At 38.9% G+C, this 14,498-nt stretch overlaps 5 non-coding genes across 5 annotated transcripts; all 5 read right to left on the bottom strand.

Moving 5' to 3' along the window:
• Positions 1-3,944: 3,944 nt before the first annotated feature.
• Positions 3,945-4,017, bottom strand: TRNAK-CUU (transfer RNA lysine (anticodon CUU)). The gene has a single exon. It is a non-coding gene; the product is annotated as a tRNA-Lys (tRNA).
• Positions 4,018-6,476: 2,459 nt separating this feature from the next.
• Positions 6,477-6,549, bottom strand: TRNAK-CUU (transfer RNA lysine (anticodon CUU)). The gene has a single exon. It is a non-coding gene; the product is annotated as a tRNA-Lys (tRNA).
• A 1,616-nt stretch (positions 6,550-8,165) lies between these two features.
• Positions 8,166-8,238, bottom strand: TRNAK-CUU (transfer RNA lysine (anticodon CUU)). Its single transcript has one exon. It is a non-coding gene; the product is annotated as a tRNA-Lys (tRNA).
• Positions 8,239-10,697: 2,459 nt separating this feature from the next.
• Positions 10,698-10,770, bottom strand: TRNAK-CUU (transfer RNA lysine (anticodon CUU)). The gene has a single exon. It is a non-coding gene; the product is annotated as a tRNA-Lys (tRNA).
• Positions 10,771-13,229: 2,459 nt separating this feature from the next.
• TRNAK-CUU (transfer RNA lysine (anticodon CUU)) lies at positions 13,230-13,302 on the bottom strand. The gene has a single exon. It is a non-coding gene; the product is annotated as a tRNA-Lys (tRNA).
• Positions 13,303-14,498: the final 1,196 nt, after the last annotated feature.

The following is a 14,498-nucleotide window of genomic DNA, read 5'->3' as shown; positions in this document are numbered from 1 at the left end:
TGCTATAGAATACCTAAACACTTTTGATTAAACCACTTTAGTTGTTATAATGACACCAAATTTGAAAGCCATCTGTGACTTTTCTGTTCTTACTCTGCAACAACCATGGCAATTACAAGTTAAAAAGTAAAATGTATGCACATTTTAAAATGGAGAATGGGGGCATCGATCCCGCTACCTCTCGTATGCTAAGCGAGCGCTCTACCATTTGAGCTAATTCCCCTGTGTGCTCACTCAGCATCACATTTCAAAAGTAACGTTACTGCTGTCCACACTGTATTTTAAGTCTAATTGCCCATAACATGAGTGTTCAGTTCACTCCTAACTGATGCCTTAACTACACCTAGGGGATGTTTTACACTTCAGGTTGGCATGTTTAGTACTTGAATAGGAGTGATATCACTGTATGTTAACCTAGACTCAGGCCCTACCTAATCTTGGAGATACATTTCTCATGAATGAGTAACCAAGGGAGATACAATTTTTAGGAGTTAGTGCATGTCTAATGCAAGATTAATCACCATATTATGAGAGCCAATGCTATCATCCAGCAAAAAATACTCGTTTTCACCCAACGTGGGGCTCGAACCCACAACCCTGAGATTAAGAGTCTCATGCTCTACCGACTGAGCTAGCCGGGCTCCCACTTAAATATGGTATGCAGACTCATCATTTTTTATTAAGGAAAACTGTTTCTGGATATTCCTCTGCTCTTGTTTTGCAAGGAACTTCACTTTTATACATCCTTCAGAGGAAAGAATGTCAAGTAAAATAAGACGAAATGAAAATGGAAGGTGTGAAATTTTCATTTTGAGATTGCATAAGAAATCAAATTCCTCTCACGTGCTATAGAATACCTAAACACTTTTGATTAAACCACTTTAGTTGTTATAATGACACCAAATTTGAAAGCCATCTGTGACTTTTCTGTTCTTACTCTGCAACAACCATGGCAATTACAAGTTAAAAAGTAAAATGTATGCAAATTTTAGAATGGAGAATGCGGGCATCGATCCCGCTACCTCTCGCATGCTAAGCGAGCGCTCTACCATTTGAGCTAATTCCCCTGTGTGCTCACTCAGCATCACATTTCAAAAGTAACGTTACTGCTGTCCACACTTTATTTTAAGTCTAATTGCCCATAACATGAGTGTTCAGTTCACTCCTAACTGATGCCTTAACTACACCTAGGGGATGTTTTACACTTCAGGTTGGCATGTTTAGTACTTGAATAGGAGTGATATCACTGTATGTTAACCTAGACTCAGGCCCTACCTAATCTTGGAGATACATTTCTCATGAATGAGTAACCAAGGGAGATACAATTTTTAGGAGTTAGTGCATGTCTAATGCAAGATTAATCACCATATTATGAGAGCCAATGCAATCATCCAGCAAAAAATACTCGTTTTCGCCCAACGTGGGGCTCGAACCCACGACCCTGATATTAAGAGTCTCATGCTCTACCGACTGAGCTAGCCGGGCTCCCACTTAAATATGGTATGCAGACTCATCATTTTTTATTAAGGAAAACCGTTTCTGGATATTCCTCTGCTCTTGTTTTGCAAGGAACTTCACTTTCATACATCCTTCAGAGGAAAGAATGTCAAGTAAAATAAGACGAAATGAAAATGGAAGGTGTGAAATTTTCATTTTGAGATTGCATAAGAAATCAAATTCCTCTCACGTGCTATAGAATACCTAAACACTTTTGATTAAACCACTTTAGTTGTTATAATGACACCAAATTTGAAAGCCATCTGTGACTTTTCTGTTCTTACTCTGCAACAACCATGGCAATTACAAGTTAAAAAGTAAAATGTATGCAAATTTTAAAATGGAGAATGGGGGCATCGATCCCGCTACCTCTCGTATGCTAAGCGAGCGCTCTACCATTTGAGCTAATTCCCCTGTGTGCTCACTCAGCATCACATTTCAAAAGTAACGTTACTGCTGTCCACACTGTATTTTAAGTCTAATTGCCCATAACATGAGTGTTCAGTTCACTCCTAACTGATGCCTTAACTACACCTAGGGGATGTTTTACACTTCAGGTTGGCATGTTTAGTACTTGAATAGGAGTGATATCACTGTATGTTAACCTAGACTCAGGCCCTACCTAATCTTGGAGATACATTTCTCATGAATGAGTAACCAAGGGAGATACAATTTTTAGGAGTTAGTGCATGTCTAATGCAAGATTAATCACCATATTATGAGAGCCAATGCTATCATCCAGCAAAAAATACTCGTTTTCACCCAACGTGGGGCTCGAACCCACAACCCTGAGATTAAGAGTCTCATGCTCTACCGACTGAGCTAGCCGGGCTCCCACTTAAAGATGGTATGCAGACTCATCATTTTTTATTAAGGAAAACTGTTTCTGGATATTCCTCTGCTCTTGTTTTGCAAGGAACTTCACTTTTATACATCCTTCAGAGGAAAGAATGTCAAGTAAAATAAGACGAAATGAAAATGGAAGGTGTGAAATTTTCATTTTGAGATTGCATAAGAAATCAAATTCCTCTCACGTGCTATAGAATACCTAAACACTTTTGATTAAACCACTTTAGTTGTTATAATGACACCAAATTTGAAAGCCATCTGTGACTTTTCTGTTCTTACTCTGCAACAACCATGGCAATTACAAGTTAAAAAGTAAAATGTATGCAAATTTTAGAATGGAGAATGCGGGCATCGATCCCGCTACCTCTCGCATGCTAAGCGAGCGCTCTACCATTTGAGCTAATTCCCCTGTGTGCTCACTCAGCATCACATTTCAAAAGTAACGTTACTGCTGTCCACACTTTATTTTAAGTCTAATTGCCCATAACATGAGTGTTCAGTTCACTCCTAACTGATGCCTTAACTACACCTAGGGGATGTTTTACACTTCAGGTTGGCATGTTTAGTACTTGAATAGGAGTGATATCACTGTATGTTAACCTAGACTCAGGCCCTACCTAATCTTGGAGATACATTTCTCATGAATGAGTAACCAAGGGAGATACAATTTTTAGGAGTTAGTGCATGTCTAATGCAAGATTAATCACCATATTATGAGAGCCAATGCAATCATCCAGCAAAAAATACTCGTTTTCGCCCAACGTGGGGCTCGAACCCACGACCCTGATATTAAGAGTCTCATGCTCTACCGACTGAGCTAGCCGGGCTCCCACTTAAATATGGTATGCAGACTCATCATTTTTTATTAAGGAAAACCGTTTCTGGATATTCCTCTGCTCTTGTTTTGCAAGGAACTTCACTTTCATACATCCTTCAGAGGAAAGAATGTCAAGTAAAATAAGACGAAATGAAAATGGAAGGTGTGAAATTTTCATTTTGAGATTGCATAAGAAATCAAATTCCTCTCACGTGCTATAGAATACCTAAACACTTTTGATTAAACCACTTTAGTTGTTATAATGACACCAAATTTGAAAGCCATCTGTGACTTTTCTGTTCTTACTCTGCAACAACCATGGCAATTACAAGTTAAAAAGTAAAATGTATGCAAATTTTAAAATGGAGAATGGGGGCATCGATCCCGCTACCTCTCGTATGCTAAGCGAGCACTCTACCATTTGAGCTAATTCCCCTGTGTGCTCACTCAGCATCACATTTCAAAAGTAACGTTACTGCTGTCCACACTGTATTTTAAGTCTAATTGCCCATAACATGAGTGTTCAGTTCACTCCTAACTGATGCCTTAACTACACCTAGGGGATGTTTTACACTTCAGGTTGGCATGTTTAGTACTTGAATAGGAGTGATATCACTGTATGTTAACCTAGACTCAGGCCCTACCTAATCTTGGAGATACATTTCTCATGAATGAGTAACCAAGGGAGATACAATTTTTAGGAGTTAGTGCATGTCTAATGCAAGATTAATCACCATATTATGAGAGCCAATGCTATCATCCAGCAAAAAATACTCGTTTTCGCCCAACGTGGGGCTCGAACCCACGACCCTGAGATTAAGAGTCTCATGCTCTACCGACTGAGCTAGCCGGGCTCCCACTTAAATATGGTATGCAGACTCATCATTTTTTATGAAGGAAAACTGTTTCTGGATATTCCTCTGCTCTTGTTTTGCAAGGAACTTCACTTTTATACATCCTTCAGAGGAAAGAATGTCAAGTAAAATAAGACGAAATGAAAATGGAAGGTGTGAAATTTTCATTTTGAGATTGCATAAGAAATCAAATTCCTCTCACGTGCTATAGAATACCTAAACACTTTTGATTAAACCACTTTAGTTGTTATAATGACACCAAATTTGAAAGCCATCTGTGACTTTTCTGTTCTTACTCTGCAACAACCATGGCAATTACAAGTTAAAAAGTAAAATGTATGCAAATTTTAGAATGGAGAATGCGGGCATCGATCCCTCTACCTCTCGCATGCTAAGCGAGCGCTCTACCATTTGAGCTAATTCCCCTGTGTGCTCACTCAGCATCACATTTCAAAAGTAACGTTACTGCTGTCCACACTTTATTTTAAGTCTAATTGCCCATAACATGAGTGTTCAGTTCACTCCTAACTGATGCCTTAACTACACCTAGGGGATGTTTTACACTTCAGGTTGGCATGTTTAGTACTTGAATAGGAGTGATATCACTGTATGTTAACCTAGACTCAGGCCCTACCTAATCTTGGAGATACATTTCTCATGAATGAGTAACCAAGGGAGATACAATTTTTAGGAGTTAGTGCATGTCTAATGCAAGATTAATCACCATATTATGAGAGCCAATGCTATCATCCAGCAAAAAATACTCGTTTTCACCCAACGTGGGGCTCGAACCCACAACCCTGAGATTAAGAGTCTCATGCTCTACCGACTGAGCTAGCCGGGCTCCCACTTAAATATGGTATGCAGACTCATCATTTTTTATTAAGGAAAACTGTTTCTGGATATTCCTCTGCTCTTGTTTTGCAAGGAACTTCACTTTTATACATCCTTCAGAGGAAAGAATGTCAAGTAAAATAAGACGAAATGAAAATGGAAGGTGTGAAATTTTCATTTTGAGATTGCATAAGAAATCAAATTCCTCTCACGTGCTATAGAATACCTAAACACTTTTGATTAAACCACTTTAGTTGTTATAATGACACCAAATTTGAAAGCCATCTGTGACTTTTCTGTTCTTACTCTGCAACAACCATGGCAATTACAAGTTAAAAAGTAAAATGTATGCAAATTTTAGAATGGAGAATGCGGGCATCGATCCCGCTACCTCTCGCATGCTAAGCGAGCGCTCTACCATTTGAGCTAATTCCCCTGTGTGCTCACTCAGCATCACATTTCAAAAGTAACGTTACTGCTGTCCACACTTTATTTTAAGTCTAATTGCCCATAACATGAGTGTTCAGTTCACTCCTAACTGATGCCTTAACTACACCTAGGGGATGTTTTACACTTCAGGTTGGCATGTTTAGTACTTGAATAGGAGTGATATCACTGTATGTTAACCTAGACTCAGGCCCTACCTAATCTTGGAGATACATTTCTCATGAATGAGTAACCAAGGGAGATACAATTTTTAGGAGTTAGTGCATGTCTAATGCAAGATTAATCACCATATTATGAGAGCCAATGCAATCATCCAGCAAAAAATACTCGTTTTCGCCCAACGTGGGGCTCGAACCCACGACCCTGATATTAAGAGTCTCATGCTCTACCGACTGAGCTAGCCGGGCTCCCACTTAAATATGGTATGCAGACTCATCATTTTTTATTAAGGAAAACCGTTTCTGGATATTCCTCTGCTCTTGTTTTGCAAGGAACTTCACTTTCATACATCCTTCAGAGGAAAGAATGTCAAGTAAAATAAGACGAAATGAAAATGGAAGGTGTGAAATTTTCATTTTGAGATTGCATAAGAAATCAAATTCCTCTCACGTGCTATAGAATACCTAAACACTTTTGATTAAACCACTTTAGTTGTTATAATGACACCAAATTTGAAAGCCATCTGTGACTTTTCTGTTCTTACTCTGCAACAACCATGGCAATTACAAGTTAAAAAGTAAAATGTATGCACATTTTAAAATGGAGAATGGGGGCATCGATCCCGCTACCTCTCGTATGCTAAGCGAGCGCTCTACCATTTGAGCTAATTCCCCTGTGTGCTCACTCAGCATCACATTTCAAAAGTAACGTTACTGCTGTCCACACTGTATTTTAAGTCTAATTGCCCATAACATGAGTGTTCAGTTCACTCCTAACTGATGCCTTAACTACACCTAGGGGATGTTTTACACTTCAGGTTGGCATGTTTAGTACTTGAATAGGAGTGATATCACTGTATGTTAACCTAGACTCAGGCCCTACCTAATCTTGGAGATACATTTCTCATGAATGAGTAACCAAGGGAGATACCATTTTTAGGAGTTAGTGCATGTCTAATGCAAGATTAATCACCATATTATGAGAGCCAATGCTATCATCCAGCAAAAAATACTCGTTTTCGCCCAACGTGGGGCTCGAACCCACGACCCTGAGATTAAGAGTCTCATGCTCTACCGACTGAGCTAGCCGGGCTCCCACTTAAATATGGTATGCAGACTCATCATTTTTTATGAAGGAAAACTGTTTCTGGATATTCCTCTGCTCTTGTTTTGCAAGGAACTTCACTTTTATACATCCTTCAGAGGAAAGAATGTCAAGTAAAATAAGACGAAATGAAAATGGAAGGTGTGAAATTTTCATTTTGAGATTGCATAAGAAATCAAATTCCTCTCACGTGCTATAGAATACCTAAACACTTTTGATTAAACCACTTTAGTTGTTATAATGACACCAAATTTGAAAGCCATCTGTGACTTTTCTGTTCTTACTCTGCAACAACCATGGCAATTACAAGTTAAAAAGTAAAATGTATGCAAATTTTAGAATGGAGAATGCGGGCATCGATCCCTCTACCTCTCGCATGCTAAGCGAGCGCTCTACCATTTGAGCTAATTCCCCTGTGTGCTCACTCAGCATCACATTTCAAAAGTAACGTTACTGCTGTCCACACTTTATTTTAAGTCTAATTGCCCATAACATGAGTGTTCAGTTCACTCCTAACTGATGCCTTAACTACACCTAGGGGATGTTTTACACTTCAGGTTGGCATGTTTAGTACTTGAATAGGAGTGATATCACTGTATGTTAACCTAGACTCAGGCCCTACCTAATCTTGGAGATACATTTCTCATGAATGAGTAACCAAGGGAGATACAATTTTTAGGAGTTAGTGCATGTCTAATGCAAGATTAATCACCATATTATGAGAGCCAATGCAATCATCCAGCAAAAAACTACTCGTTTTCGCCCAACGTGAGGCTCGAACCCACGACCCTGAGAATAAGAGTCTCATGCTCTACCGACTGAGCTAGCCGGGCTCCCACTTAAATATGGTATGCAGACTCATCATTTTTTATTAAGGAAAACCGTTTCTGGATATTCCTCTGCTCTTGTTTTGCAAGGAACTTCACTTTTATACATCCTTCAGAGGAAAGAATGTCAAGTAAAATAAGACGAAATGAAAATGGAAGGTGTGAAATTTTCATTTTGAGATTGCATAAGAAATCAAATTCCTCTCACGTGCTATAGAATACCTAAACACTTTTGATTAAACCACTTTAGTTGTTATAATGACACCAAATTTGAAAGCCATCTGTGACTTTTCTGTTCTTACTCTGCAACAACCATGGCAATTACAAGTTAAAAAGTAAAATGTATGCAAATTTTAGAATGGAGAATGCGGGCATCGATCCCGCTACCTCTCGCATGCTAAGCGAGCGCTCTACCATTTGAGCTAATTCCCCTGTGTGCTCACTCAGCATCACATTTCAAAAGTAACGTTACTGCTGTCCACACTTTATTTTAAGTCTAATTGCCCATAACATGAGTGTTCAGTTCACTCCTAACTGATGCCTTAACTACACCTAGGGGATGTTTTACACTTCAGGTTGGCATGTTTAGTACTTGAATAGGAGTGATATCACTGTATGTTAACCTAGACTCAGGCCCTACCTAATCTTGGAGATACATTTCTCATGAATGAGTAACCAAGGGAGATACAATTTTTAGGAGTTAGTGCATGTCTAATGCAAGATTAATCACCATATTATGAGAGCCAATGCTATCATCCAGCAAAAAATACTCGTTTTCGCCCAACGTGGGGCTCGAACCCACGACCCTGAGATTAAGAGTCTCATGCTCTACCGACTGAGCTAGCCGGGCTCCCACTTAAATATGGTATGCAGACTCATCATTTTTTATTAAGGAAAACTGTTTCTGGATATTCCTCTGCTCTTGTTTTGCAAGGAACTTCACTTTTATACATCCTTCAGAGGAAAGAATGTCAAGTAAAATAAGACGAAATGAAAATGGAAGGTGTGAAATTTTCATTTTGAGATTGAATAAGAAATCAAATTCCTCTCACGTGCTATAGAATACCTAAACACTTTTGATTAAACCACTTTAGTTGTTATAATGACACCAAATTTGAAAGCCATCTGTGACTTTTCTGTTCTTACTCTGCAACAACCGTGGCAATTACAAGTTAAAAAGTAAAATGTATGCAAATTTTAGAATGGAGAACGCAGGCATCGATCCCGCTACCTCTCGCATGCTAAGCGAGCGCTCTACCATTTGAGCTATTTCCCCTGTGTGCTCACTCAGCATCACATTTCAAAAGTAACGTTACTGCTGTCCACACTTTATTTTAAGTCTAATTGCCCATAACATGAGTGTTCAGTTCACTCCTAACTGATGCCTTAACTACACCTAGGGGATGTTTTACACTTCAGGTTGGCATGTTTAGTACTTGAATAGGAGTGATATCACTGTATGTTAACCTAGACTCAGGCCCTACCTAATCTTGGAGATACATTTCTCATGAATGAGTAACCAAGGGAGATACAATTTTTAGGAGTTAGTGCATGTCTAATGCAAGATTAATCACCATATTATGAGAGCCAATGCTATCATCCAGCAAAAAATACTCGTTTTCGCCCAACGTGGGGCTCGAACCCACAACCCTGAGATTAAGAGTCTCATGCTCTACCGACTGAGCTAGCCGGGCTCCCACTTAAATATGGTATGCAGACTCATCATTTTTTATTAAGGAAAACTGTTTCTGGATATTCCTCTGCTCTTGTTTTGCAAGGAACTTCACTTTTATACATCCTTCAGAGGAAAGAATGTCAAGTAAAATAAGACGAAATGAAAATGGAAGGTGTGAAATTTTCATTTTGAGATTGCATAAGAAATCAAATTCCTCTCACGTGCTATAGAATACCTAAACACTTTTGATTAAACCACTTTAGTTGTTATAATGACACCAAATTTGAAAGCCATCTGTGACTTTTCTGTTCTTACTCTGCAACAACCATGGCAATTACAAGTTAAAAAGTAAAATGTATGCAAATTTTAGAATGGAGAATGCGGGCATCGATCCCGCTACCTCTCGCATGCTAAGCGAGCGCTCTACCATTTGAGCTAATTCCCCTGTGTGCTCACTCAGCATCACATTTCAAAAGTAACGTTACTGCTGTCCACACTTTATTTTAAGTCTAATTGCCCATAACATGAGTGTTCAGTTCACTCCTAACTGATGCCTTAACTACACCTAGGGGATGTTTTACACTTCAGGTTGGCATGTTTAGTACTTGAATAGGAGTGATATCACTGTATGTTAACCTAGACTCAGGCCCTACCTAATCTTGGAGATACATTTCTCATGAATGAGTAACCAAGGGAGATACAATTTTTAGGAGTTAGTGCATGTCTAATGCAAGATTAATCACCATATTATGAGAGCCAATGCAATCATCCAGCAAAAAATACTCGTTTTCGCCCAACGTGGGGCTCGAACCCACGACCCTGATATTAAGAGTCTCATGCTCTACCGACTGAGCTAGCCGGGCTCCCACTTAAATATGGTATGCAGACTCATCATTTTTTATTAAGGAAAACCGTTTCTGGATATTCCTCTGCTCTTGTTTTGCAAGGAACTTCACTTTCATACATCCTTCAGAGGAAAGAATGTCAAGTAAAATAAGACGAAATGAAAATGGAAGGTGTGAAATTTTCATTTTGAGATTGCATAAGAAATCAAATTCCTCTCACGTGCTATAGAATACCTAAACACTTTTGATTAAACCACTTTAGTTGTTATAATGACACCAAATTTGAAAGCCATCTGTGACTTTCATGTTCTTACTCTGCAACAACCATGGCAATTACAAGTTAAAAAGTAAAATGTATGCAAATTTTAGAATGGAGAATGCGGGCATCGATCCCGCTACCTCTCGTATGCTAAGCGAGCGCTCTACCATTTGAGCTAATTCCCCTGTGTGCTCACTCAGCATCACATTTCAAAAGTAACGTTACTGCTGTCCACACTGTATTTTAAGTCTAATTGCCCATAACATGAGTGTTCAGTTCACTCCTCACTGATGCCTTAACTACACCTAGGGGATGTTTTACACTTCAGGTTGGCATGTTTAGTACTTGAATAGGAGTGATATCACTGTATGTTAACCTAGACTCAGGCCCTACCTAATCTCGGAGATACATTTCTCATGAATGAGTAACCAAGGGAGATACAACTTTTAGGAGTTAGTGCATGTCTAATGCAAGATTAATCACCATATTATGAGAGCCAATGCTATCATCCAGCAAAAAATACTCGTTTTCGCCCAACGTGGGGCTCGAACCCACGACCCTGAGATTAAGAGTCTCATGCTCTACCGACTGAGCTAGCCGGGCTCCCACTTAAATATGGTATGCAGACTCATCATTTTTTATTAAGGAAAACTGTTTCTGGATATTCCTCTGCTCTTGTTTTGCAAGGAACTTCACTTTTATACATCCTTCAGAGGAAAGAATGTCAAGTAAAATAAGACGAAATGAAAATGGAAGATGTGAAATTTTCATTTTGAGATTGCATAAGAAATCAAATTCCTCTCACGTGCTATAGAATACCTAAACACTTTTGATTAAACCACTTTAGTTGTTATAATGACACCAAATTTGAAAGCCATCTGTGACTTTTCTGTTCTTACTCTGCAACAACCGTGGCAATTACAAGTTAAAAAGTAAAATGTATGCAAATTTTAGAATGGAGAACGCAGGCATCGATCCCGCTACCTCTCGCATGCTAAGCGAGCGCTCTACCATTTGAGCTATTTCCCCTGTGTGCTCACTCAGCATCACATTTCAAAAGTAACGTTACTGCTGTCCACACTTTATTTTAAGTCTAATTGCCCATAACATGAGTGTTCAGTTCACTCCTAACTGATGCCTTAACTACACCTAGGGGATGTTTTACACTTCAGGTTGGCATGTTTAGTACTTGAATAGGAGTGATATCACTGTATGTTAACCTAGACTCAGGCCCTACCTAATCTTGGAGATACATTTCTCATGAATGAGTAACCAAGGGAGATACAATTTTTAGGAGTTAGTGCATGTCTAATGCAAGATTAATCACCATATTATGAGAGCCAATGCTATCATCCAGCAAAAAATACTCGTTTTCGCCCAACGTGGGGCTCGAACCCACAACCCTGAGATTAAGAGTCTCATGCTCTACCGACTGAGCTAGCCGGGCTCCCACTTAAATATGGTATGCAGACTCATCATTTTTTATTAAGGAAAACTGTTTCTGGATATTCCTCTGCTCTTGTTTTGCAAGGAACTTCACTTTTATACATCCTTCAGAGGAAAGAATGTCAAGTAAAATAAGACGAAATGAAAATGGAAGGTGTGAAATTTTCATTTTGAGATTGCATAAGAAATCAAATTCCTCTCACGTGCTATAGAATACCTAAACACTTTTGATTAAACCACTTTAGTTGTTATAATGACACCAAATTTGAAAGCCATCTGTGACTTTTCTGTTCTTACTCTGCAACAACCATGGCAATTACAAGTTAAAAAGTAAAATGTATGCAAATTTTAGAATGGAGAATGCGGGCATCGATCCCGCTACCTCTCGCATGCTAAGCGAGCGCTCTACCATTTGAGCTAATTCCCCTGTGTGCTCACTCAGCATCACATTTCAAAAGTAACGTTACTGCTGTCCACACTTTATTTTAAGTCTAATTGCCCATAACATGAGTGTTCAGTTCACTCCTAACTGATGCCTTAACTACACCTAGGGGATGTTTTACACTTCAGGTTGGCATGTTTAGTACTTGAATAGGAGTGATATCACTGTATGTTAACCTAGACTCAGGCCCTACCTAATCTTGGAGATACATTTCTCATGAATGAGTAACCAAGGGAGATACAATTTTTAGGAGTTAGTGCATGTCTAATGCAAGATTAATCACCATATTATGAGAGCCAATGCAATCATCCAGCAAAAAATACTCGTTTTCGCCCAACGTGGGGCTCGAACCCACGACCCTGATATTAAGAGTCTCATGCTCTACCGACTGAGCTAGCCGGGCTCCCACTTAAATATGGTATGCAGACTCATCATTTTTTATTAAGGAAAACCGTTTCTGGATATTCCTCTGCTCTTGTTTTGCAAGGAACTTCACTTTCATACATCCTTCAGAGGAAAGAATGTCAAGTAAAATAAGACGAAATGAAAATGGAAGGTGTGAAATTTTCATTTTGAGATTGCATAAGAAATCAAATTCCTCTCACGTGCTATAGAATACCTAAACACTTTTGATTAAACCACTTTAGTTGTTATAATGACACCAAATTTGAAAGCCATCTGTGACTTTCATGTTCTTACTCTGCAACAACCATGGCAATTACAAGTTAAAAAGTAAAATGTATGCAAATTTTAGAATGGAGAATGCGGGCATCGATCCCGCTACCTCTCGTATGCTAAGCGAGCGCTCTACCATTTGAGCTAATTCCCCTGTGTGCTCACTCAGCATCACATTTCAAAAGTAACGTTACTGCTGTCCACACTGTATTTTAAGTCTAATTGCCCATAACATGAGTGTTCAGTTCACTCCTCACTGATGCCTTAACTACACCTAGGGGATGTTTTACACTTCAGGTTGGCATGTTTAGTACTTGAATAGGAGTGATATCACTGTATGTTAACCTAGACTCAGGCCCTACCTAATCTCGGAGATACATTTCTCATGAATGAGTAACCAAGGGAGATACAACTTTTAGGAGTTAGTGCATGTCTAATGCAAGATTAATCACCATATTATGAGAGCCAATGCTATCATCCAGCAAAAAATACTCGTTTTCGCCCAACGTGGGGCTCGAACCCACGACCCTGAGATTAAGAGTCTCATGCTCTACCGACTGAGCTAGCCGGGCTCCCACTTAAATATGGTATGCAGACTCATCATTTTTTATTAAGGAAAACTGTTTCTGGATATTCCTCTGCTCTTGTTTTGCAAGGAACTTCACTTTTATACATCCTTCAGAGGAAAGAATGTCAAGTAAAATAAGACGAAATGAAAATGGAAGGTGTGAAATTTTCATTTTGAGATTGCATAAGAAATCAAATTCCTCTCACGTGCTATAGAATACCTAAACACTTTTGATTAAACCACTTTAGTTGTTATAATGACACATAATTTGAAAGCCATCTGTGACTTTTCTGTTCTTACTCTGCAACAACCATGGCAATTACAAGTTAAAAAGTAAAATGTATGCAAATTTTAGAATGGAGAATGCGGGCATCGATCCCGCTACCTCTCGCATGCTAAGCGAGCGCTCTACCATTTGAGCTAATTACCCTGTGTGCTCACTCAGCATCACATTTCAAAAGTAACGTTACTGCTGTCCACACTTTATTTTAAGTCTAATTGCCCATAACATGAGTGTTCAGTTCACTCCTAACTGATGCCTTAACTACACCTAGGGGATGTTTTACACTTCAGGTTGGCATGTTTAGTACTTGAATAGGAGTGATATCACTGTATGTTAACCTAGACTCAGGCCCTACCTAATCTTGGAGATACATTTCTCATGAATGAGTAACCAAGGGAGATACAATTTTTAGGAGTTAGTGCATGTCTAATGCAAGATTAATCACCATATTATGAGAGCCAATGCAATCATCCAGCAAAAAACTACTCGTTTTCGCCCAACGTGAGGCTCGAACCCACGACCCTGAGAATAAGAGTCTCATGCTCTACCGACTGAGCTAGCCGGGCTCCCACTTAAATATGGTATGCAGACTCATCATTTTTTATTAAGGAAAACCGTTTCTGGATATTCCTCTGCTCTTGTTTTGCAAGGAACTTCACTTTTATACATCCTTCAGAGGAAAGAATGTCAAGTAAAATAAGACGAAATGAAAATGGAAGGTGTGAAATTTTCATTTTGAGATTGCATAAGAAATCAAATTCCTCTCACGTGCTATAGAATACCTAAACACTTTTGATTAAACCACTTTAGTTGTTATAATGACACCAAATTTGAAAGCCATCTGTGACTTTTCTGTTCTTACTCTGCAACAACCATGGCAATTACAAGTTAAAAAGTAAAATGTATGCAAATTTTAG

The sequence above is a fragment of the Triturus cristatus genome, chromosome 4_1, assembly GCF_964204655.1.
Source record: "Triturus cristatus chromosome 4_1, aTriCri1.1, whole genome shotgun sequence".
NCBI classification, from domain to species: domain Eukaryota; kingdom Metazoa; phylum Chordata; class Amphibia; order Caudata; family Salamandridae; genus Triturus; species Triturus cristatus.
The sequence above is the reverse complement of the archived record's forward strand: the minus strand, read 5'-3'. Positions and strand labels throughout refer to the sequence as shown.